The sequence below is a fragment of the Opisthocomus hoazin genome, chromosome 11 (genome assembly GCF_030867145.1).
Source record: "Opisthocomus hoazin isolate bOpiHoa1 chromosome 11, bOpiHoa1.hap1, whole genome shotgun sequence".
Lineage (NCBI taxonomy): Eukaryota > Metazoa > Chordata > Aves > Opisthocomiformes > Opisthocomidae > Opisthocomus > Opisthocomus hoazin.
This window is the reverse complement of record NC_134424.1, coordinates 11,664,611-11,689,780: the sequence shown is the minus strand read 5'-3', so window position 1 is coordinate 11,689,780 and position 25,170 is coordinate 11,664,611. Positions and strand designations below refer to the sequence as shown.

General features: G+C 41.9%; 1 protein-coding gene and 2 long non-coding RNA genes across 5 annotated transcripts in view; 1 reads left to right on the top strand and 2 right to left on the bottom strand.

Annotated features, from left to right (window-relative positions):
- Window positions 1-1,611: 1,611 nt before the first annotated feature.
- LOC142362738 (uncharacterized) lies at window positions 1,612-5,838 on the bottom strand. The gene is made up of 3 exons (XR_012765260.1): window positions 5,461-5,838; window positions 2,562-2,619; window positions 1,612-1,988 (listed from the first exon to the last, which is right to left on the bottom strand). It is a non-coding gene; the product is annotated as an uncharacterized LOC142362738 (long non-coding RNA).
- Window positions 5,839-5,861: 23 nt separating this feature from the next.
- SLC6A6 (solute carrier family 6 member 6) overlaps window positions 5,862-25,170 on the top strand; it is a 115,421-nt gene continuing 96,112 nt past the window's right edge. The window contains exons 1-2 of one of the 2 annotated variants that reach the window (XM_075432913.1): window positions 5,862-5,946; window positions 20,334-20,411. The gene's annotated coding sequence lies outside the window, so the exon portion shown is untranslated. Of the gene's footprint in view, window positions 5,947-20,333; window positions 20,412-25,170 lie in introns of those variants that run through there. The other variant, XM_075432915.1, reaches the window with a different exon arrangement.
- Window positions 20,392-25,170, bottom strand: part of LOC142362737 (uncharacterized) — a 44,392-nt gene continuing 39,613 nt past the window's right edge. For both annotated transcript variants that reach the window (XR_012765259.1, XR_012765258.1), the window contains 2 exons: window positions 23,888-24,049; window positions 20,392-23,779 (listed from right to left, as the gene is read on the bottom strand). This is a non-coding gene — a long non-coding RNA (uncharacterized LOC142362737). The remainder of the gene's footprint in view (window positions 23,780-23,887; window positions 24,050-25,170) is intronic.

The window sequence follows — 25,170 nt, the reverse complement described above, 5'->3', positions numbered from 1 at the left end:
ACCTCATATGGAGACTGAATAATTGCAAAAAGGGGTTGTACGCGACTGCTTCGTGTACTCACACGTGCCTGAGTGGTGCTAAGCCACAGAACCCAAATTTCAGTCTCCTTTGCTGGTCTTCAGTAACTCAATCTCCTGAACTGCGTGGATGGTGGTAGTTTCTCTCATATACTCATGTTAACTTGTTCCCATTGGACTCAAGATTTATATTCCGTGTTCTCCAAACGCAGGCAGTAAGGCTGGCTGCTCCCAGGTGCTGCCACTACTGCTGAGCTTCCACTTTACATTCCCCAAATTCCAGCCTGGTGTGTCTAGGCAGATATCTCTTGGCTGTTTACATTGAAAAACAGTATCATTGAAATACACTGAGGTCAAATAGAAAGTCAAACAACTGCTTTAGTTTTAGAGTAAGAGAGTACCAGGTGAGAAAGGTTATATGGGCAGCAAAGCTAAAGGAACTAGCCTTTAATGCAGTAGTGGAACCACCTCTGAGACTCACAGACTGAGCAGGGGTATGATGTGAAAACAGGAGAAATGGGTAGTTGAAAAAAATCCCGAAGATTTTAATTCCAGGGAAATTCCAAAGTAGGACTAGCTGTAGCACATCCAAGCTGCAAATGTTCTGAAAGTTTAGCATTTTTAGTAGTATTTTAAAGATCTGTTCAAACCACTTTGCGTTTTCTTTTTCCCAACCCTTTTACCAGTGAGCAAAGATGACAAAGCAGATTTAGAAATCTGAATGTTAGCATTTTCACTAACGACACATTCTCAGTGACTATAAAGAGAAAGACAAACTGATGTGAAGGAAAGTGGTTATTGGAGTTCATGCAATAGCATCCGTGTATGAGGCAGTAAGGATGCACGGTGTGGTGGATGAAACCATGTTACTGTATAAGGAGTGATTTGAGTACAGTAACCGTTATATCTGAATGATCACGACATGCAAGCAGAAAAAGCAATGATGTTTCTAGGCTCTGCAGAGAAGCAAAATCCCTGCTTCATCCAGGTACAGCTGAACTTTGTAGCCAAGTGCTTAATGCCATACCAGGTCAGTTGGGATATAATTGTCTCTAACTAGAACAGTCAAAAGTTACAGAGTTCACTAGCTGCTGGCTGAGTGACACCCAGAAATTTTTTCCAGACTCACAAACAAGTGAAGACACAAGTTTGAACCTGAACTTCAGGGTAATCATGCTACTCAGGAGCATAAACAAACATGGCACTGACTGGAAAATTATTCTTGAGCTGTCACTTTGACTGGTTCAGATGAGAAGTTTCCAAAGTTAGGGCCACAACCCCGAGGAGTGCTGGTGGAAGAGAGGTCACTAGCCCGGAAATGAGGTTGTGAGCCGAAAAGCTTGGGAACTGCTGATGTAGACAGATGAATGGTCATGTCAAGGGGGTCCCCTTGGAATATCCTTTTTCCTCTCTCCTGCCTCAGAAACAGTAACTCGTACAGCTAATGCATATGCAGAAATAAGGCAGTATACCTTTGAGTGAGTCTCCAAATGGCCACGTTTACTGTCCTTGCATTTCAAAAGTTACCAAAGCTAGGCTCTGGATTTATGTATGTTAAAAGAAAACCACTGTTGTTTGGAACTTTGGTGGTTTATTTTATAATACTCATACTATTGAAAAAAGTAGAAAATACAGTCAGACCAGAAAATTAGTACAGCTTATGCTACTGATTTTGTATCTTGTCATTATTAAGAAACGCATTCTAAGTTTTACAAATGTTTGGTAAAGGTCTCTAAATGTTGAATATTGGAGATTTTTTTGTGTCAGCATTAATAAGCAGTTGTTAGTGGTGTAAATGTTCAATCCAGACAAGGGACTTGCAGTGCCTCCATTGCTGATGGGAGCTCTGTTTCTCAGAATGCCCTGCAGAACCATCAGGTTGCTGTCACACCTGCCATGCCAGGGCCTCTGCAATGCAAATCTCCTTGTAGCCAAGTTTTGAGGTTTGTGGAAACCTGCTGAACTCTCCCCTGGAAATCACAGAGAACAAACAGAACACCAGAAAATTATGTGGGCTTTTATAATACCAAACCAGTGTCAGTGCAAGAGGAGTATCAGCACTGTGAAAAGGATATCTTGAACAATGTCCCTAGCCCCCTGTTTACCATCCCCGGGCATGAAGGAGGCAAGCAATAGATTTTGGGCAATTTGGAGGGAGTATAGCAATAGCACAGGTTTGAGTCAGGGGTGGGAGGGTCCAGAGGTTGATAAGCCAACACAGACCATTGTCAAAAAGCAAACATTAGATCTGTGCGGTGCAACAACTAGCTATGGCTACATGCTAGGTACAATGCAGAGGTAAAGTTAATAGCATTAATAGTGTTATGTTGAGAGGTATTTGTGGACAGGGAGGTTTTTGCAGCCAGCTGCAGCTGGTGGGTTTCCTGAGTGCTATCTTTCAGGTTCAAAGATGGAGGGACTGGTCCTGTTCCAGTGCTGAGCAAAGTGCCCTGAGCCAGCACTGGAGGTATTAGGCCAGAGGACAAGGCAGAACTGAGTTGCCTCACTGCCCCAATTACTATTACAGGGACTAAAATACTGACCTGGAGCCGTAGGTGCTGGAGAGGGTGGAAGTTAGCAGACAGTGTCGTGAGTGAGACCCTGAGAACAAGTAGAGGTAGGGTTTCTTGAATGTTAATGAGGCAGACCTAGGGACTTCTGAGCAAGGAAACTCTCTACTGTGGCTTGTTTCTAGCAAGATGAAGACTTTGGGAACACTCTTATGACTAAGTGAATTTATGCCAAGCCTGTACAACTTCAAATAGCAGCTAGCTGGTCCAGCAAGTGATGCTTAATCTTCAGACCTCTATGCCAAGGGCCCTGGGAGAGTTGCTCTTGAAGGCACCTAACTTTGCAGGATGCTCCAGACTGAATTTGTAGGTAACACTCAATTAAGACTGCTATGTGCATATCTCTTAAATGCAGAAATAATTTTAAGGAAGACATAGGGATCATGTATGTGTAAAGTTACAGGAGTGCTTCAGACCTGACCAGAGTGGTGCAGAACCAACCCTTCTCTCCAGTTCTGGTGACCCAGTATGGACCAGTCTCCACAAGTTTCTTTTCAGGGTTTAAACTAAGCCTTTGATTTGTCTGAGAAATTTGAGAGTTTATTTTCATAATTACCTTTAGTTTTGGAGCTGCCCTTAGGGTTATTTGGAATCCATTGAGATGTGCTAAACTTTTAATCAGAGGTTTCTGTAGTTCATGTCAAATGTACAGAAATCAAGTATGAGGTTTCTGCTCCAATCATGCGGAAGATTTTTTTAACTTTTGAAGTATACTGTGTTTTCTTTTAAGAAACTGGTAACTTCTGTTTAATGCTGAGCTCAGAATATGTCGTTTGAGGCAGGCTGGTTTTTCACATCAAAGCATGTGACCTCAGTTTCCCAGACATTTCCCCAAATCTATTTTTCTAGTTTGCAAAATAACCCATGGGAAAAAAGTACAGATCTCATCATGGCACTTGAAATTGCCATAGTTTTCACATGTGACTAGTGACCATGCAAGATAAAGAAAGGGTCTAGGGGCATGTTACAGGATATTCATGGCCAGCTTGTGCCATGATTCAGGTGACTGTTGGCTTTAGTACAGTAATAACCTAGCCCTATAGCTGACCCAGTCCATCTCTTTGGGTACACTTAATCTCCAACGTACTTCTGTTACTAGATTTGTTGAGGTTTTTTTCCTTGATGCTATTTGTAAACATCTCAAGGTATATGGTGTCCTCTTCGCAGGGAAATTTTTCTAGAGGATTGGCAGGAGTTTAATTCTCGCAAGCAGTCTAACGATTTCCATTCTTAATTCTTCCTGTTACTGCTGATTATAGAGCTCATCTCTGTGATGGCACCCTTAAAATAAACTGTTATCAGGTTCACATGTCTGTTGTTGATACATAATGCAAGGACTCCCTCCTGTCCTCCTAATGGAGCTCTTGGATACCAAAGTGAACTTTTCCTGGACAAAAAAGCCCTGTTTTCAGCCTATCTAGAATTTGTAAGTTTTCAGAATAAGTCCTTTACCCAAAATGTAATGCTCCCAGTTGAAAGCCAAGCATGATAAAAAAAGCCAGGCAAAAAACATGGAGGGGGGGAAGGGGGAGAGTGGGGCTGTTTTTGCTACAGGCTATTACAGAATGTAGCCGCAGAAACAGATCAGTTCACTTAATGAAGTGCCTTTGAATTATAAGTTTTCTGTTTGTAGACAGCAGACTTTTTTGTATTGCAGTATTAACAAGGCTTCTTCTAAGGAGCTGTGACCTTTAATCTCATTATGTATGGATTTGTGTATGTGAACGTGACATACGAATTTGTTACCAAGATACTATTTGAAGCAAACATCCTAGGGCCTTCTAAGTGGGCAAGTTGATGCTGATCTCTGAGTCATCTCAGCCCAAAACTTTATTTTGTATTTTTACCACATTTTAGGCTGTAGAGGGAACATCAGCTATATTATCTGACCGATGCTATCGGGCTTCCTAATGTATATGCTATAGACAGCCAGACACGAGCATTAAGTCTCAATACGAATGGCACTGAATTAAGTGAGATTCATTTTAATGTATTGGAAAGGTGGAGCAGTTCAGCTAACTACAGCATCTGATCTATAGCAGGATAAGGCCTTGACAAGTTCTTTCAAGCTTGATGTAATTTTCATCATCTCCTTTATTGGTTTCATCAACTTTCTTCTCCTTTCCTCTTCCCTGCATGTTGCCATTTTTTCTTAGCTTATGCAAATGAATACAGCTATGTATAGATTTTTATGCTATGGCTGGTCCAGTGGTGGAATTTCCAATTTTATACAATAATGACTACTGATTAACAACCCGTTAGCTAGTTCTGAGAGTTATTCTGGAACATAGCCTTTAATAATAGGGGACTGATACATGGCAGGGGAGTCACTTCCAGTCCTGCACTCCTCCAAAAAACCGTTTAACAATGCGTGATATTTCTTGTTGCTGCATAATACTTGTTTCTGAATTCTGGCTGCATCCAAGGCTTTCTTTTTGGTCCTGCTGATGTTGCTGAGATCGTTTCACCTCACAGGGCAGTATGTTCAAAGAAGAAATACTAAAATAGTATAGAACAAAAGTATATTTAAAGTATTTCCACCCAATCTGAAACATGGTCTCTCAGGATCTTACAGACTGTGTGTAGCGTAGCCAGCTGCAATATTAATGGGACTTTACTGAAAAAGTACCAGAGCCCTGTAACTCTTGTGTAATAAATGAACTGTAGATACCTCTCTCAGTACAAATAATTAGCAGGATTTATACTGCATTCTTCTCATAAAGAATGAGTCAGTTCTCCCACACTCTCAGCACGCTGAAATTCTCGGAGAAAATGCAACTAAATGCAGTTAATTAATATAATTTCATTTAGGTATTTTTTTGTTGTTGATGACAAAGTTATTATAAATAATGAAATTTATGAAATTTCATACCTTTGTGTCAATGCATCCAAGCTTTGTAAAAGATGATTAGGGCTGAATATTGCAGTTTTAGAAGGATAGCGTAAGTTAATAAATTATTTTCATGAACATTAATTTTTTTTTGTAGAGCAGAAGTTTACTGAGAACTACCTCACTTTTAGTTTCCAGCAATCAGAAAGTGAAATTCTTACACATGTTTACAAGCAGGGGAAGCTGAACTTCAGGAAGTCACATGATTTCCAGTAACATCCCATATATAGACTTTTAGCTGATTAAAGCAGTGAAAAAAACTTGCTGTTACAAGTCTCCTGAAGCTAATGTATTATCTCTGCGTAGCCATGCTACCATATATGTGGCATAAGGCTCCTTCCCCCTTCGTTCAAAGAATTTATATCGCTAGATATTTCGGAGAAGTCACAATCCCAAACTGAATGTGCGGTGGCTGATACAGGGGGGACTTTTCTTTGGAAGCTCACAGTAACTGTGTCCAGTAAAAAGGCAAGTACAGCCCCTTGTGTACCTGACTTTTAATAGCTAAGTAAATAAGCAAATCTCAGGAAAATAATAGTGTAACAGAGGGAACAGCTTTATCAGAATCAGAAATGTAGAATTGAGGAAAGGAAGGCTCTACTGTTAGCTAATAACTCTTAGATGTGTGTTTTCTACAAACTCTTTGCCTCCTATTACTCACAAATGACTACAAGCCTTGCTTCTTGTCTCCCATACAGAACAGTATAGCTAAGAATAGAAATCCTGAAATAATGTGAAATATGTTTACATTGTTGGATTAATAATGCAAAAATAGGCTTTTGTTGTTCTTGTTGCCTGCATGGGCTGAGGTCCTTGTTTAGCTCCAATGAAACAGATTAATTCCCCAGGTTATTTGTTCCCGGTGCCTCATGTGACCCTTGCCAGGTAGCTCTGAGTCAGATCCTATGTCCTGACGTGTGTGTGTTTTTTCTCTCTGGATACACCTATGAATGCAGTGTGGAGACAATGTTTGTGCAGCTCAGTGTGATTTATCCCTTTGCTGACTCCCTGGGCTACGGCTAAAGGGGAGTTCAGAAACTGAACAGAATCATTACATCAGATATAGTCCAAAAGTGCTGCGTGTTTTCCTTCAGAGAAAGGAACTGAGCTGTCACAACAAAAGCAATTGTGGGATTTTTGGAAGGGAGTAGATGGCATAGGGAGAAAGCAATGTGTGCAAGTGGGTAGATCCAGCCATGGGTACCACATGTTTTGAAATCCTTGTGGTCTGGAGAGTGACCAGCCAGATTTTTTAGCCTGAGGCTTCCAGCTCCACCCCACTGAGCAAAGAGTTCCTGCTGCTATAGAGCCCAAAAAGTGCTTCAGCACCCTAGAGCCCTTCTGTTGCTTATCAGCATAAAAAAAAATAGGGCACCTTTGCAACAGGACATTTGCAGCTCACTGCTGCCCACACCCTGCTTTTCTGCAGGCTGCTGCTTTGATATATTTTTGCATCATCAAACTTGACTAAAATCCATATTTGAAGTGGGGATTTCCTCTAGACAAACTTCGGGCTGATGAACTCTGCAGAGGAGGGTACCTGGCCTGTGTAGAACTGTTGGCGTTGACTGCAGGATGCAGAACGAGATCTGAAATATAGGGATCTGGAAGGCAGAAACTTTGTGTGATGAGGCTGTTGTGTTCTTATCATTAAGATATTAGTACAGTTGAGCTCCTTCTTTCATGATCCACTCCTGTGATGGCTACCAAACCCACTCCTTCAGAGAAGGTCTGCAGCCAATTATCCAGATAATGAAGAAGGGCAGGGAGAGGGGAGATTACCCACAGCTAATACAAAACATGTGCCAGTGAGGCAGTGACTATTCATTGTGTTCGCCTTTTACAATGTTGTAAGTGCAGAGGGATAACCTTAGATACCAGGAAACTGCCAGCCGGTGCGAGCCTGTGTCCTGGCTGTGATGCAGCCAAGGCAAGATGGACTGGACCAATCTATGGCCCGGATAATCCAATGCTATGTCCCAGACATGATTTGACTGTTTTTGTTGTTACAGTATCCCTTGTCAATGTGATACAATCAAAGGTCCTGACACTTATATTTATGTTCTTCCTCATTCTGATTAGTAACTGGACTTGGAGGTGATCTTAAGATCTGCTGAGCTATATAATGTAATTTTTTATACAAAATATAAGGATAACATTGATAAGTAAAGAGACAGTGAAAAACTCTGTACAGTGCATGGCAATGCAGCTCATAGTTGTCTTTTGAAGATTACTTGACTTTGGTGGAAAAGGCTTATCTTCCTCGAAGTTGAGACATTCCTCTGCTGTGACATAGCCTCACTTTCCATCTTCCATCTCCTTTATTCTGTCTGGAGAAAATACAGACAGAAAGATAAAATACCCTCTGGTGACTCATACATCTCAAGAGTCCTTAATGCTGTGTGTCTTTCATGACCAGTGACTTCCTAACAAGAGTTTCTGGAGGAGTTCTGCAGCTCTCAGTAAAATGGTTCATTGGCTTTAGGATTTTAATCTGCAAGATGAAATGCCTCACCATAGAGAAGATGCAGACCCTTCAAGGGGCACTCAGCAGTACCTCCCGGATCAGTCCCTTTCTGCCTGATCCAGCACTGTTGATGCCAGTGGAGTTTTACCCTTCATTTCAAACCTAATCAGACCTGAGGATTGTGGTCCTTTCTTTGCTTCATAGAACCTTATGTTGGAAAAGACCTCTCAGACAAAGTCCAGCTGTCACCCCAACACCACCATGCCTTCTAAACCATATCCCAAAGTGCCACATCTATATGTTTTTTGAATACCTCCAGGTATGGTGACTCCACCACTTCCCTGGGCAGCCTATTCCAATGCTTGACCACTCTTTCAGTAAATAAATTTTTCCTAATATCCAGTCTAAACCTCCCCTGACACAACTTGAGGCCATTGCCTCTTGTCCTATTGCTAGTTGCTTGGGAGAAGAGACCAACACCTGCCTCACTACAACCTCCTTTCAGGTACTCGTAGAGAGCAATAAGATCCTCCCGCAGCCTCCTCTTCTCCAGACTAAACTAACAAACTAACGTTCATCCCTTTGGGCAGCGCAAGGTATGCAGAGACTGTGTGACTGGGGGGCTTTGGTGCCACACATCATGGGAGCTTTGCCCCAGAGTGCTGACAGTCTAAGTTTAGATTTGGCACAATGAGTGAAAGTAATAAACAAAAGTTGGGAACAGTCATGGCAGAGGTCACAGCAATGAGATCAAGGGTTGCTCTGATTTGTTGGGTGAATATCCCGATGGCTGCCCTGATTAAATAGAGTGAGTCACCAGCTGAAGGCTGGGAGGAAGAAGCAGGGCGTTAGAAGGATGTGGCTGTGGAGAGGCCTGGTGAGCAGAGATTAGGAGGACAGTCCAGACCCAGAGGACCAGAATAGCTTGTCCACTAGTTTCATTGTTTTAGGCATTTAAAACACACTGGGTTAATCATTAACAAAGATGCCCAAGGGAACAATATTGCATCAGTTATCTTCCTGAGCATTTGACTGTTTTCATTCTATTTATTCTAGACAAAAGAGCATATTTGTGATGTTTCATTTTTAGTCTGAATGTCTAATTTGAAAATCCATTTAATTTGGAAGGTTTCCATGAGACGCTAGTGAGACTGTGTGATTAAAGTCATGACTTATAACCAAACGACTTTCTCGCTCCGTGTTGCTGACCACAGCTTTGGTTATGAATTGTGAAAGAATGTTAAAATCCAGTGTATTTTTCTCTGTGGGCTCTGTTTATTTTTATTTTTAACATTTTGATTGGACAATGAAAAATGAGTGATACCAGTTGCAAGTCTTTAGGTACAAGTTTGCCTTTCAGTCATTGTGTGGGAGTGATTATTTGCTTTTAAAAACTGACATCTGTGGATTTTTAGTTTCTTAATAAGATCTGGAAAAATATGGCATTGCATAACAGCCTTGTATGAAAGGTAAAACCAGGGCCAAGTTTGGGATGACTACGTCTTTTTCATGCCTTGCTAACTTTGTCAGAGAGCAGTAGCAACAAGCTGAGTGGAGGCTGGAAGAAGCCACATTATTCTTTGTTTCCCTTGAATTCCTTTCATCAGTCCAGTGACTACAGGTGTCCTGACGACACATTTCTGGGTCACGTGTCCCAGAAAAATGGGCTATATGGAGACTAATAGCATGGAAAGTATTCTAGCTAGAGACTAGTTATGTTCACAGGTTCTACACGTGGTGTAAATTTGAGTACTCTTTACATGGACTTTATTAATAGCACAGGACTGAGGCAGGGAGAGCCAGTTACATTGCTCTTCATGTAAATAAAACAATAGAAATGTATTCTCTCTTGTTCCTTATTGTATTAAACCTGTAAATAGCTTATTACCCTATAAGGCAGCTTAGGCTGGCACAAGGCCATCAGGAAATGCAGGACAGCCGTGAGTCAGAGCAGAGATTTCCCAAAGCCAGGCTGCGTGGCCACAGGAGAGGATTGAAAGCCACAAGGGCGCGAGATGCAGCATCCAGAACTGGAGAAAGAATAGGAGGCCCAGTGAAGTATTTAAAAAGCCAGTCTCGGACATAACCAAACTGAATGCTTGTTTTGGTCCAGTGGAAACTTTGCAAGGGAAGAGTTTAGGTAGTTTTCTTCCTTGCCTCTGCTATCAAAGGAATGCTTCTGCCTTTCCCAGTCAACTTTGTCCCCTTCAATGGAATCTAGATTTCTCTCTCTGCAGGATACTGCTCTGGGTAGGAGAGCAGACAGAGAAAATGCTGTAACTGTAGGCTGTCTTTATTCTGGTTCTTCGCATGTTCGTCCGTCACTTCCACTGTAATTCTTTCGGCTAGCAGTAGTAGCAAGCTGCTGCACTGGTACATGAATTAAATATAGCTGGAGGCACAAACTAGTGTGCTAGCAGATTGCATATCCAGTCCTCCGTGTTCCCTCTAATGGGAAAAACTGAGAAATATGTGTAGAGAGACTTAATCCAAGTATTTATGCCTTCTTCCAGTCACTGATAAAAACCCCTGAATGTAATGGACTTTTATTAGTTGTGACCCTCCTGTATTAATCACAACCAATTAACTTAATCTTCAGCAACATAGAGAAGAAGTACGGAAAGGCTATCCAGGTTTGACATCTGTGATGAGTATGAGCTGAAGTCCAAATTCCCAAACATTCAGAGCTTTGGGCTGTGCTCTGAACTCATCTTTATAGCTATAAAAAGAGAGACTCTGACAGGTTCTCTTCAGTAACACAGTGAATCTGGATATGTTTCCTGTGAGGATACTGTAGGAGTTAAGGATTTTTTAGATGTGAAAGATGCTTAATGTATTATTAAATTGGCTGCATTTTTACAGGTTCACTCTCAGAAAGAAGTATTTACCATACGTAAAATTCAAAACATTCCTCTGTGCCCGTAAGTTCAAATTATGGAAATAAATTAGAAAAATGGTATTTGAGTCCCAAGCAGGGTATGGCAATAGGACTATTGGATGTACATTTGCACTGTGAGCAAAGAACCAATTATAAATGTGCCAGGCCAACATGGTTTTCCACCATTTTGGATATGATTCACTGCCTTTGTAATCAAAATAAGGACACATTAATGGCTGAGAATATTTACGAAGTCTTCCAAGCTGATGTGTTTTAGCTGTAAGGGAGAAATCAATTTTAAATTCTACTGATTTCTTTTCCTCTATGTCTCAATTAAATACTCCACATTAAATTCCTGAAATTTTTCTGCTGCTACTTGTAATGGGTCAGAAATGTCAGGGTGTCCTTAAAGTGGAATACTCTTCTCCAAGACATGTTGCATAGCTTAATTAGCACAGTTATTTCTTACCCTGTGCCTTCTCTAAGGGCTTTTTTTGTCAGATGCTTCTAAGTATTGAGAATCAGAGCCAGAGGTCAACCGATGAGCTGCTGATCGCTCAAGCTAAATGTAATTTAATGTGCAGTTCATATGAGCAGTTTGAAAAACCCCTCTGGGGACCATATGTGCAGGGGTGCTCCTGGATGTATGTATCTATAGGCCGTTCAGTGCAGCGCTAGGCACATGTGCATTAAAGGACCTGGTGTGGCTGAAGGTCATTATCATCAGATGACTACAGCCATCGCTATGACACTTTCTTTTATTCTACTGTAGTAAGCAAAGAAGCTTTAAAGCTGTCCAAAATTAGCTGTATTGATGTTTGTTTGTTTTTTTTCTCAACAGGCAGTGAGGGACCTTCCCAACATCTTCAAGTAGCTTTTTTGTCTTGAATCCCCAGCCTCAGCTGTATTAATTTCTATAGTTAGGCAATGTAGCAAATGGTCCTCATTTTAATGCCTGGAGCCAGTTCATGTCTCGGAATCACTGGTTGAATGTTTTTTCTGTCCAAGATAACTGCCTAAGCAGAACTTGGTTTGATTTGGGCTACTGATATGTCATTAATATCTCATTAATATGTGAGTTCTTTAAAATATTTACCTATGAAAAGTGAGACTTTGACCCTGAGATACCAGAAATCATTCTAACTAGACTGAACACAAATAATGCACGTAGTCCAGTGTATTATGAGGTCTCTTACCAGATCTTTTCTGTACATAGCCATTATGTGAACGTCATCCACACGAGTGCATTTCATACCGGGATTTTCCACTTGGCCTTTATTCAGTACCAGTCTGATAATGGGATGAAAAGCATACTCGAGGAATGCAGTTCAAAGGACTTGCACTGTTGAACCTGTGTACCAAGCCTGGCTACGTAAGTTGTAGTAATAACTCGTGAAGATACCATAAAATGGAGACAGCCCTTGCAGGGCTGTGAAACAGAATATATGTAGCTCATAGGTGGGACAACCAAGCAGGAGCAGCCAGGCAAGGGACACTCAGAGAGTGGAAGGCAGCTGAAGGATGCTATAGGAAACAGCCCCAGCAATACTGCTGTGACAACAGCTTTCTTCCTCTGTCTGCCTGTAGCGGTCTTACTAAGTTACAGTTCTTCATCTGGTTATTTCTGCCCCTTAAAAACTATGGATATGTTTTTCAAGACCTGATGACAAAATTACCCCCAAATTCTGAAACACTGAAGGAGTAAGGAATCGCTGAAGTGAAAAATCTGTCCACGTTGTTGGATCTTATTGTAGGAGACAGGATGGGAAGCTATGGGTAGTATGAGAGTGCTGATGCACTGTAGCATACACTGAAATTGGTCCAGGTTTATTGCCATATTTAATGCAGCCACTGAAATACAGAGACTCTCTGAACACAGCCTCGCATCTTGGGTGCCCTCAGTTGGTGTATTTTACCCTGCGTGTTAACAATGCAGTAAAACATTGCTGCTGGCAGATATCTTACTCAAAAAATGTCTACCTTCTCCAAAACAACTTCATATTTCCTATCTGTGGTGCTGTAGACTACCCCTTTTTGTTAAGGGAAACCTGAGAGCCGCGTGTATCAAGTCAGACTCCAAGACACCCGACAGCTTCTACATTTGTGTCATGTGTTCATGGTAGCTGTCCCTGTATCAGACCCCACTATACGTGCTGCAGGGCCCCAAATGCTGCGGTGGTTTTAAATGCTCAGCTTTTGATTGAAGAGGTCGGCACAGGTAAAGGAGCAGTGTATGCAGAGTGGCAGCCAGCAAGGCTGGGATGCACTGTGTTATCTCGGGAGGGAACAGCCGGATCTGGGGTGCAGCACAGTGGATGGTGGAATCAGTTTGTTTCTATAGTGCCGCTTGAGATTTCAGATACCGTGATTTGTAAAGGCATTCCTAGCTTTTAGCTAGCAGGCTGATCAAGAAAAGAACAATTACAGGTGATGCACCCTTTTTTTTGCCCTTAGAGTCAAAAAGCCACTCGCTCTACCACATCATTTTTTAATCCGTCTAGTTGCTGCCCACATTTCACACGTGGTCCTCTTGAGCTGCCTGTAGCAACATGCAGCACTTCTCAACTGCTGTGAGTTTGGGGATTTCAGAGGCCTTCCTGGCTCTAATGCAGGAGAGGGGCATTGTATGGCCTTTCCATAAGGTTGAACTCCACGCAGAAAATGCAGGGGACAACTTGTCCCATTGCCTTCCTTTTATAGATTGACAAACCAAGGTTTAGACAAGGCAAGTATTTTGACCTAGTTTACCCAGAGAGCAATGAGGAAGTAACTTAGAAAATACCCAGGAAATTACCCAGGGAATTCTCCAAGTGCAATAAGACACTAAAGTTCAAACCTGAGTCTCCATCCTGTGAGATGTGTGCAGGGCCCTCCTGCCTCTGTTGGCTGTGCACAGAGCTGGATGTGTCACTCTGTGCTTTTCAGAAATAACAGTTTTTAAAATACCCTTTTGGTGAGTTTAAGAGGAGGAAAGGTAATTGTCTGTGTGCCATGTGTTTTGCTTTGGATGGGCTCTGGGTCGCTGTTCCGGGCGGTGCATGACGTTACATGCTGGGCGGGTGAAGGGAGGGTGCAGCTGCTGCTGGGGTGCCTGGGCTTGCTGGGAGGATTGTTGCCATTCCTATCCGCTTCTACCTCTGTGGTCCTTCTGAAACAACACGAGCTATTAGCAACAGTTGTGTGATGTAATTAATTTATGAGGAAAACTCCCTCAAAGTTTACGGTCCTTTTTTCTCTGAGACAATGCAGCAGGGGGGGAAGATGAGCAGGTGAGCTGAGAACGCACTGGAACACCATTGCCCATCCTACAGTCGAAGCTTCAACAAAATCCTGTGCCGGAGGGTCCTGGGACTAATTTATCTGCAAAATCTCAGACCCTGTAGCAGCCTGCTGTGTCCTGGGCTGCTCGTGCACAGGCTTCGTGGGGTTGGCATGGCAACACCAGCTTCCAGCGGGTGTAGGAGCATCCCTGAGTCACAGCTCTACCTGCTGGCCCATTGCTCCTCCCGAGTGCTGGAGAGGAGTGTCATGGGAGCCAGTGAAAGGCCTTCCCTCCCAAAAAATAAATACCAAGAAAAGGCAATACTTATCTGCCAGGGTCTGCAATTGGAAAACGGATCTCAGTTCATATAAGCAGGAAAAAGACATTGAGGCTTATTTGTATTTCTGCCCCTGAGCACAAAGGGGCTAGAAAGCAGGCGGATCCCACCGATTGTGTGTTCCTCCTGTTTGGAGATGTAATCAGCATCCACATACTGTGCCACAGCCTTTCCTCATCTTTAGGGGTTGGATTGGGGCTGGGGATGATGTATAGGGGTAGAGGACTTCCAGCATGGAGGTGAAGATCTCTAGGACAGGTGTGGGGGAGGGCTGGCCCTTGGTGCAGCATCTCTCCCTATCTTTTGACACTTAGCACGCACTGCTAGGAGCAGCGTTCAAGGGGTGAGGAAGAAAACACAGGGCCACCCTGTTCACTCAATCCCAACTTACTAACTGGAGAAACAGACTCTGTGTAAACAGTACAAATGAAACGGATGTTTCACTCTGCTACTGATAAGTTTATCAGCAAAGCCAATGCATGTTCTGGACCCCTGGGAAAGTACACAGAAAATGTGTTAAAGTGAAGATGAGGGTCCTCAGCTAACCCACACCTTATCACTCCCTGGGTATTGGTGTTCATGCTTTGGGACATCAGTCATTGCTCCAGCCAACATGGCCATTGTCATTTGTAACTACAAGGCTCCATCTTACTCCAGCTTTAGGTGTTGTAAGCCCTATCGAGATGAGTGAAAAAGGACTGTTGCAAAAATTCTAGGGAAGATGAAAGCATGGCAGGAGCAGGCAAGGAGCGTGGTTGCTGCTGGGGAGGACCGTGACAAGGCCCTGCTGGACCTTGGGTGGGAGGTGATGCAGTGGCCTCTCCAGCTGGTATTGCCCGCAAACAGACTGTTGTCCTCTGCAAGCAAGCAAAGAGAAAACTGTCTCTTCTGCTTCCTTGACTGGTGGCACTGAGCCAGTATTGCCTCACCAAGGGCTCAGCCTCCAGCTTGGAGATCTCACAGCTCTAAAATACCTCACTTACGTTGCCTCAAGTGCCTGCTCTGGTGTCCTGTTACACATGGACCATTTTGGCCAACTGGATTTTGTTCCCTGCAAGTGAGTGGGTGGGAAGGGGGTGTGTTTCGCAGAGCTTATAATAGAAAGCTTGCTTTGACCTCCATGACAGAGAGATTAACGCCATTCCAAAATGATATAGTGCGTGTTTTTTAAGGGTCCAAAGGCAATTCTTGTTTACAGAGCAGGACTGACAGAGCCTCATAGCATTCAGGCTAGGGCAACGGCTGTCAGGATTCCTTCCCCATCACCTCTTTTTCAGGTGGACTTTTGCCCTGCTGAGGGAGAACTTAGAATCATGCCATGGATGGCTGCCCCCACCATGCACACACTTCCAACAAGTATGAAAGGCTGAAAGCACTTTAAGCAAGGAAAATATCCATCTGCTGACAGCATCAGCCCTTGCATTTTTAGTCATCTTTCTGGACACCAGAATGTATAAGATCTCCTTTCTGGGTAAATGTATTCTCCTGTCCCTGAGGAGCGTGATGCGAGTCAACCATCTGAGCCTAGCTGAGCCAGTGGGGAGTCAGAAGTGGCATGAGCCTGGACTCCACTGTCTAACATATTCCCTGCCACAGTCCCAGAGGGAAAACATAAAAAGACCATACACCTAATGGAGTAAATTCATCACTTCGCTAATGGTTGGATTTGCCTGATTCTGCTGTATTGTTATTGTCGCCTTAAATTGCAGAGTGTTCCTCTGAATTTCAGTTGTCGCTTCTTCACAGATCTTGTGCTCAAAACGTTCGTGTTTCTCCAGATTGAGGGGCACCTAATCTGAGTTACATGCCTTTAGACAAAAAGGAGTTATGCACTTGACCCATTGTCCAGGCCCAAAATTTAAGGTGCTTTTTGGAAAAGTGACATTTAGTAAGCTATCATGTTTTCTGACATGATTCTAGACAGACACCCAGTGATACATGGATGGTCCTCTTGGTGGGATACATTTAACTTGTTATTACCTCTTACCTTATAGTCATGTTCATACACTGACAGGGAACAACCGAGACTAGAGTCAGAGGCAGGAATTTTAGAAGTTTTTGGAGACTTAAATTCAGATTTCTAGGTACCAGCAGCACTGAAATGAGAAGATATATGAACATGGAAATCCGCTATCTAGAATATTAACAATATGGAGCTCTCCTTGAAGGAAAGTGGGAGACACTTAGCATATGCAAATCTGTATTATTTACTCTAGAAAGATCATGCTGCGAGCTGATGACATGCCTTCCTTCCCCTCTCTACTTCTCATTTTCTCTCTGTATCGAGGCCCTGCGATCTCAGAAATTATTTATGTCTCCTCTGCAAACCATTTTCTCTCTCTCATGCTCTTCTTTTGCACAATGCCTTTGGTATGTTTGATCCAGTTGAATTCAACCCTCTTCCAGCAGCGCGCACAACTGGTGATGGTGCAAATCACTGCTGCCTTTACCGGCACCAACCATAATGTGATACAGCTGGTGTCTGCTGGCCTGGGATTTTCCGAGGGCTCCTGCGGCAGAGCAGGTTGCAGACCGATTGAGACATGTTTGGTGGTTCAGCCAGGTTTGCCACGAGGAGGGGTGAAGAACAGAAACAGTCTGTGGAAATTTACTGACTCTCTGAAGATCTCATGACTTCTTGCTAAATCTGAATATTCCCAGTACAATAATTGTTTCTAAACTGCCTGTGCAGCCTTTCATCATTTATTTGAACATTGCATGGTCAGTGGCATTTTTTTTGTCAGTGATAGACAGCAGTCCATCATTTGCCAAAGGGGTGGTAGATAAGGAATTCAGTAGTCAAGACGCTAGTTTCTAGTACAAAGAACTTCCACACAGATGGTGAATTTAAAATATACGTATATTCAACAAATTAGTATGTAGTATGCCAACTCTTGTGAAATATGTGCACATTAGGAGTATGAGTGGGAGCAAATAAGGTTGCAAGGAATCTTTCCGTAGCTTCTGTTTTCAAACAGTGATTTCCAAAGAAGTCTTTTTCTTGTCTCTCTTTTTTTTTTTTTTTTTAAAGTATATACGTATGAAGCCCTTAAAATTATCTGAACTGGATCATGGTTATGACTAGGAGATAAGGAGGGATTTGTCTGTCTGACAAACTTCCCCTCGGTTTTTAGAAAGGTTGGTATTTTCAGAAGTGGTAATACACCACTGAGTGTAAAATGCAGGGCATAGTGTAAATTGGAGTTCTGTCAGTTCATGGGCTGAGCAAAAACTGTTGAAATGCAACATCCTTCAAGGCCCAGCTCTGTGTCCCACATAAGAATAGCCTCCAGTGATGTTTCTAAGTAAAGCTCTTGGTCTTCAGCCCACAAAAGATCAATGTAATGCCAACTACAAAGTCAATAGGAATTTTGCTGTTAGGACAATTAATGTTTTTAGTCATCTTTATACTAGACTATATCATCTACCCGTCAGGATTAATGGTGTTTATTTTAAAAATTGAATGAGGGAGAGAGGAAAAAGCCAGGGTAAACCAAAGAATAATGCCCTGAGTTTGTGTTGTGCCTCCAGGCAGGGCACAAAGTGAATCTGAAATAACAGAACTTCTAAGCAAGCCACGGCTAGAAGTAGAAACTGCAATGGTGACCACCAGTCAACCCCAGCATTAAAGGCGATGGCCAGCAGAGCCTGCAAAGCTCATTCAGTGCGTGGTGCAAGGCCCTGGTGGTGCCAGTAATGCTGTGCAGGCTGGTTTTACTTTAATATTCTTGATAAGGCTTTGCAAAGACAAGGGGCTGTCCCGTGCAGCTGTTCTGAAGTTGCGTAGATGGAGATCTGCCTGCTTAGGGTTGCTTTTAGGGCTGGGGATGAAGGGACAAGCTGTGTATGTCCTACATGGTGTTCACTATAGTGGGGTCCATTTCCTAAGCCTTTGATGTGGCACCACTCTGAAATACTAATTCAAAGACTAACAAAACTGTAGCAATTTAGGGCAGGAATAGGATATTTGCAGGTGGATAATTAGCTAACTGGATAATTATGATCTCCTGTTATACGCAGCCAAAAACTTGATTTGGTACAACACTTAGGACAAGATACAACGTATTGAGATTTGACATACTGAAAAATTCTCTGCATCCTGTCTAGGATAGGGTAAAGAAGATAATTCCAAAGACCCCAAGAAAATTTAAAAAAAAACACTTAAGATCAGACAACAGAGGAAAAACAGTCACATTAAAGGCAGCAGGATTGCAGCCCTATACGTCATATAAAATGAATGCAGTTCATCGTGCTCAGACCGTATATGTTCAGCTCTTGACAAAGTAATCTCTTTACAAAGCTACGTAATGCAGTAGAGTCAGCTAAGAACGAGTTATAAACAAAGAAGCTATTCAGCTGTCAAAGCAATTTTCAGCTATACTAAGACAGAATAGGATGGGACGGATTCTGCCGAGCCTGCTGCTGCGTGCTGTCCTGGGAAGCCGGTGGCGTTGCGTGTGTGAATCGCGTGGCGAGCGGGAGTGCGCGTGCGAGCGGGAGTGCGCGTGCGCACGGGCGGCCGCCCACGCAAACACATGTACACACACGTGCGCAGGATAATCGCCTGTTGCCTTCCTCACCTCATGTTAGAAATTGTAAAATGCTTATTTAAATTGTATTTTCTGCCTGCAACTGGGATGTCACCAAGTTCTGTCCATTCCAATGACGTGTTTTGTTTCTATAGAAACCAATGTACTTTGGAGAGGCAAAAGCAGAAGGGGACTGAGAAAAGCAGAATGAGAGAAGTGCGCAGTGTGAATAGATCATTTGGGTCATGGGCTCTTAACAAAGTGACTTATGCCTTAAGGCAGCAAGATGCCTTATTTATTTGTGGGTATGTCACTCCAGAATAATTTAAATCTATTCAAATGTATGTCAATTAAATCAATGCAGCATCCTATTTCCTCACATATACTATCCACCACCAGACAGACTGCGTCTGTACTGGAGAGGCCAGGCTTCCAGTGTGCTTTCTGCTGACACATGACTTTTGCTGTTTGCTATGTCTCTGGTGTCATTAGCAGGTGTTTCCTATCTTCAGCCCCGAACTGCGAAAGGAGGCAGGGTCTGGGAAACTAAAGATTTCAACCAAGGTTCAATGAAATACCTGTCAAGTCTCCCATAAAAAAGCTGTGTATGATCTGTACCTCCCAAGGGATAGGCGGGGCAGGGAGAGGCATGCTGGAGCTATTCGGTAATTTTTTTTTCCTTCTTAAAACAGCCAACTTGCCATTGAATCATTTAATCTCTAATTAAAAATCCTGGATAAAACAAGCTGTCTACACCTTTCTGGCAAACATCCCACTGATTTCAGTAGGGCTAAGGTTTTACCCTGTCCTTGACTGCAGAGCTTATTTGTTGTCACTACTATAGCTGTTCTACGTATTCTGTGCTGATTTTTTTTCTTAGCTGCGTGTTTTCTTTTCCTTTTCTCAAATATTATCTCACTTCAGCTCCAGGATATAGGGTCTTAACACGATGAATGCTAATATGTAATCTGTGATGTAGCTAGCTGTGTTTTACCCACATCCCTTTCTGCTGTGGCCTAGGAGAGGACAAGGAGTAGATGAGCACAGGAGGAATTTCAGCAGCTAAAGGCCTCCTTGAGCACCTCTGTGCAGGCAGGCATCTCGACTTGCAAGTCCCTGTTGCAGAGCTATGTGGTGCTTACAGAGTCCCTCAGCCGGTGTCTGACTACCCAGAAAAAGGATGGACCGCTGTAGCCTAGAGCATCCCGGGGCTGACTGTCAGGAGGAGAAAGAAAATCCTGTATGCGTGTATCCTATATGTGTGAATGCTGTTGGTAACAGAGTGAAATTCCCATTCTATGTGGGCATATTCTTTAGTACACGTTTCTCCCGTTCTTCCTTTTTGTATGTTCTGGTCATATTCTCTGTAACTTTGCTTTCAGAGTCTGCCTTGGAAGAGGCGTATGCCAGTTTTGCCTGGAGCAGAGTAAGATGCACCCCCACTGGCTGCTTGCTTGAAGGTAGGGATGAGCCAACAAACCCTGTGTCCTGGGGGCTTTTTGGTAGAGCGCGCTCGACTTTCTACTGTGTTCTTCGTGAGAAGTTACTCATGGTCATACACGGCCCATGTATGAGGTACCTGAGCCAACAAAAATTGTCAGGGCCTACTGCACTCTTCAAAGCTTAGGGCACCAGGGTACACATCGACAGCAAACGCCCTAATCCCTTACCAACACACTGGGTGGCAAAACTCACAGCAGTTGCCTGAAGTGTTGACGTGCTTTGAGCCCATACGGTTTAATTTATCTTTGTGCACCCAAATCCATGATATCTAACAGTACTGACAATTTAGAGTCTCATTTGCTGGTTCATCAACAAATTATAAGAATAAAAAGAAACTATGTGAAGGGAGATATGATTTTGCTGATCAGCTCTAATCTTGATCATTTTCCTTGGCTTTAAACTTTGAATTTTACAAATTATATGTTGAATGTTCTGCTTCGCTTCTTTGTCTCCAGACAGAAAGAAGTGGTTTGTAAAAAAATGTGCTTTGTGGGTAACGCGGATTTTTTTTTTTCTCCTCTGGGGAATCCATCAGTGGGGATGTTTACTATATATTTATGAGACCCCTTGCAGATCTTTAGACTAGGCTCCCAGATGTTCATTCTCTTGGGCTTTTTATTGCTAGCATTTATTCTTCTTTCAATGGTGAGGTCTCAGAACAATGGAGAGGGCACAGTTCAAACTCCACGCAAATCTTAAAAAGCTGGTTTGCAACTGGGCTCCACACAGGACTTGGCAAGACTGCATTCAGCCTTTCCTGTACTGTTGGTTACAATACTCAGGGCAGGGAGGAGAAAATTACTTTTGGCTTTAATGGTTCTGTATTAGTTAGTCTGTGATTTATGTGTTCCAGAGACTGGATGTTATCTTTCATACTATGTCATTCTGTAAAGCAACGCTGACTGACTGCAAGAGTGACAGAGCATCTCTTAGGCTACTGCTGATTCATTGCATGTACTTGTGCGAGGTGATGAAATACTTTGGTCATGTCAAAACTGCTCATTTCTAGATAGTAGCTAATATCCAAATACTAGATATCACATGATAAGTTTGAAGGCCAGAAGATAATGTTCAGGGGTAGATTGTGCTCAAAAAGTAATCTTCTGGTAGCCAGTCGAACTTTACGTGTGAGTGAGGAGAATCTGCATAACTGTAAGCTCAGGAACGGGCTGTTATTCAAGTAGAAGGATTAATGATAGAGGTTAAAAAAACTTTGGAAAAAAAAGTCTGTGCAATCCAAGTGTAGTGTTTATCATCTTCTTGTACCAAAACAAAATTTGTGATGTACTTTGACTTGAGATTATCTAGAGTCATAGATGTAGTGCTGGTTTTCATCCTGTCTCTTCCTGCTGTTTCCTGACTTCCCTTCCCAGGCTTTGGAATCTTTAGTCTAATTTTCCTCTTTTGCTTTTAACAAAATAATGATATTAGTGTTTTGACCTCAGAGCCTTCTCCCACAATAAAGGATTTAAAATTCCTAGGTGAAAGTCATCGGGAGATGATGATACTCCATCTAATTTCCTTAGAAATGTTATAGCTGAAGAATTTATAACAATAAAGCTTTGTTGCTGGGACCTTTGAATGCCAAGACTCTGAAAGAGGTAACTGAACCAGACAGTTCTGGAAATAGTTCCTAGGTAGAAACTCAGGAGGAAGAGGAACAGGGGAACACTAGCAATGTAATTGTATAACTGAGCATGTAATTTTCAGCAAAAGAATTTCCTTGTCAAGTTTAGTATTTTTTCTTTTGACAAATTGCTTGTGTAGAAGCTGAAGTATTTCAGTCTGTGTTGTGCCAAATTTTAAGCTTTTGCTTTTCCTGATGTGGTTATTTTTTCAACATCACTTAGTGGTGATGAGTTCATGTTCACGTGGTGTGATTGGTCAGCTCAGTCATGTTTAATGGCTTAAGCCTTATAAACTACATTTGACTCAGAAAGGATCATTTGGTTGTTGGAAGGAGAGTCTGCCGCATTACTCAGTGAAATTTACTTCTAATCAAAAAATTTTGCCGTGGTAGGATTCAACAGGACTCAAATGGTGCATGATGCTCCCACTTGTTTGCTTTCCAGGGCTGAATCTTGCACACAGCATGCCTTGAGAATGGCAGCCGTGAGCAAATTTTCAGTCACACGGCTGTTCTTAAAAGTAACTGAAATTGGATGCAAGGAAGATCCATCTGATAATGATCCAACATATTCACAAATATTTTCTCACTGTTCTTTACTGCTTGTCAGCTGTCCCTTCTTTTCTTCTGTTCCACTTTATTTCTTTGTAGATTCGTGTTTTGATGATGCCTGTTTTGTTCCCAGAACTAATTTTTGAATTTATGGTGGATGGTTTTGAATATTGATGAATCTACATATACAAATGTAGATGTGTAAAGGGGTTGGTTTTTTATGGAGGTTGATTTCTTTTACTAAGCAAGAGAGCAGACCTGGGTACAGAAGCTGGAGGCCCGTTTGTGATCAGTCAATCTGTGCAGTTGCACCAAGCGACCTTATAATACAATTCTTGCTGCGATGCACCACTTGAGGCTCGGCCTGAGTTCTTACTGGATTATGGCTGCCTAACGTTACAATGGTGAGATGCTTGCCTTCTCCCAGTAGAATTCAACATATATTCATTGACTGGTTTTATTAAGAAGTTCTGTTTTTCTATAAGATCTTTATCACTGGGTGGCTCCTTCTTCAAAAATTTGGTGCCATCTCCCAAGGCATTACCTCTGTAGTATCTAGCAGCTGGATTAAAAGCAGGTTACAGGGCAGCTTGTTTTGTGTGAACATTTCCAAGTCAGCTATTGAGAGAAGTTTCCCCATACGTACAAAATCTGTGAGCTACACTCCATGTTTCATCAGGAGGTGTTTTTGTTAAAGATTTGCCAGAGAATATACAAAAATTAATCTTGCTTGTAATATAATCCTGATGCAAAATGCATAATTTCTTCTTGGCAAATGAAGTGTTTGGCATCAGCAAGTATTTACATTTATGTTGTTTTTAAACTTCTGTGTGTGCTGGAAGGTAAGGTGAAATATTTCCTAGATGTCCAGATTATTCCGAAGAAAAGGTATATCACAGAGCAGAAATTCAGAAACATTCTGTTTCAAAGGGTGCTATGTGATCAATACAATTACACAAGGGTTTTACTGGATGTCCAGAACACATCTTTCATTGTCTTTGCATAGGTTACACCTCAATTTTGTTTATGTTTTATTTCAGAACTTTCCAATGTTCTATTGTATCAGCAGTTGCATGAGCTACCTTTCCTTGCGCTTCTGCTTTGACGTGTTCCTTACCATCCACGTTCTTAAGAGATTTTTATTCTCTGTGCACAAGAAAAAGTGACAAAAGTTACTGTTGGTTAACACATCACACTCTGATGCTTTCTATCTTAAATCACTAAGTAAATATAAAGAATATTTATATCTCATACCTCTTCATAACTGTGTATGCTTGTTACTTCCACTTTTCCTGTGTTCCTGGTTCTTGAGTGAGGAGAAATCGAACAATACTGAGAGAATGCTGGTGTACGTAAAAAAACTTGCATGGACCTTGATTCCAGGAACATGCAGACATGCTGATAGCAGCTCCTTATCTAAGAAATACGCAAGAGAGTGCTTCTTACAGGAGAGTGTTTCTCTGAAACTGAGCATTTGGTTGCTGGATTGGTTTTGGTTTTTTTTAATATTTCAACACCCTGCTGGTAGTGTTGTGAAATCCTTCATGGGCCTTAGCCAATTAACTGAATAAACTTTTACTTGCTTAATGATTTTGTAACTGTTCTACGTGGGATAAACTTGACATTTGTTCATTTAATTTCTCTCCGGCATTTTGTAAATGAATACTATATAATCTCACGGAGACTCCGAGTCTTTGAGACTTCAGTTCTTGCAAAGTTATCTATTACAGCAATTGGAATACATTTGGATGCTTAACAAAGTTCTTGTAATGTTTTTCACTGATATTTTTTGCATTGAAGAGAATTACTGTTGTATCACTAAATACGTTGAGCTCTCATATTCTGTAATGTCATTTTCCACTTTCATATTTACATGTATGAGTACACATTCCATTTAAAGTCATCTTTCATTCCTTAGTGTGTGACATACTTCAGAGAACAACTGAGATCTTCCAAATCTGCATTGCATAAACTGTCTGAAAAATAGCCTGCCTTTCTAATGGCCAGTCGGCCCCTAGAATTCAACTGAAAGGTGAAGATCAGAAGTACCATAATGTCACTGAAGACATCAAATTACTGAGTAGGATTTCTTTAATTACAAAAGGATTCAATAGGAACAAAAAAATATTTCCTATACACTGCAGACTTTCTTGTTCTGTGATTGTTGGTATTATATTTCATGTTTTCAAGCATTCGAGTAATGGATACAAAATTGGAAGCAGGAGGAAAGGTATAGAAATCATACCTGGAGGTAGTGAGAGAATGGGAGAATTCTCATTCAGTACCAGTGAAATAAATTCTGTCCACAGGGCATAGGCACTGAGAGGAAAATAACTTATATGAAACCAAGGGCTCTAACAGCCTAATTTTTTTCTCTGGACCCAGGTAAATTTCATCCTAACACAATAAATAAATACATAGTATAAAGTGCAATGCTCTTTCCTGATTCATGATCTTGTTAGACTCCAAATAAACATATATCATGTTGGAATTGTAATAACACAGGCTTAGTACATATGGAGAGAATTGCATCTAGC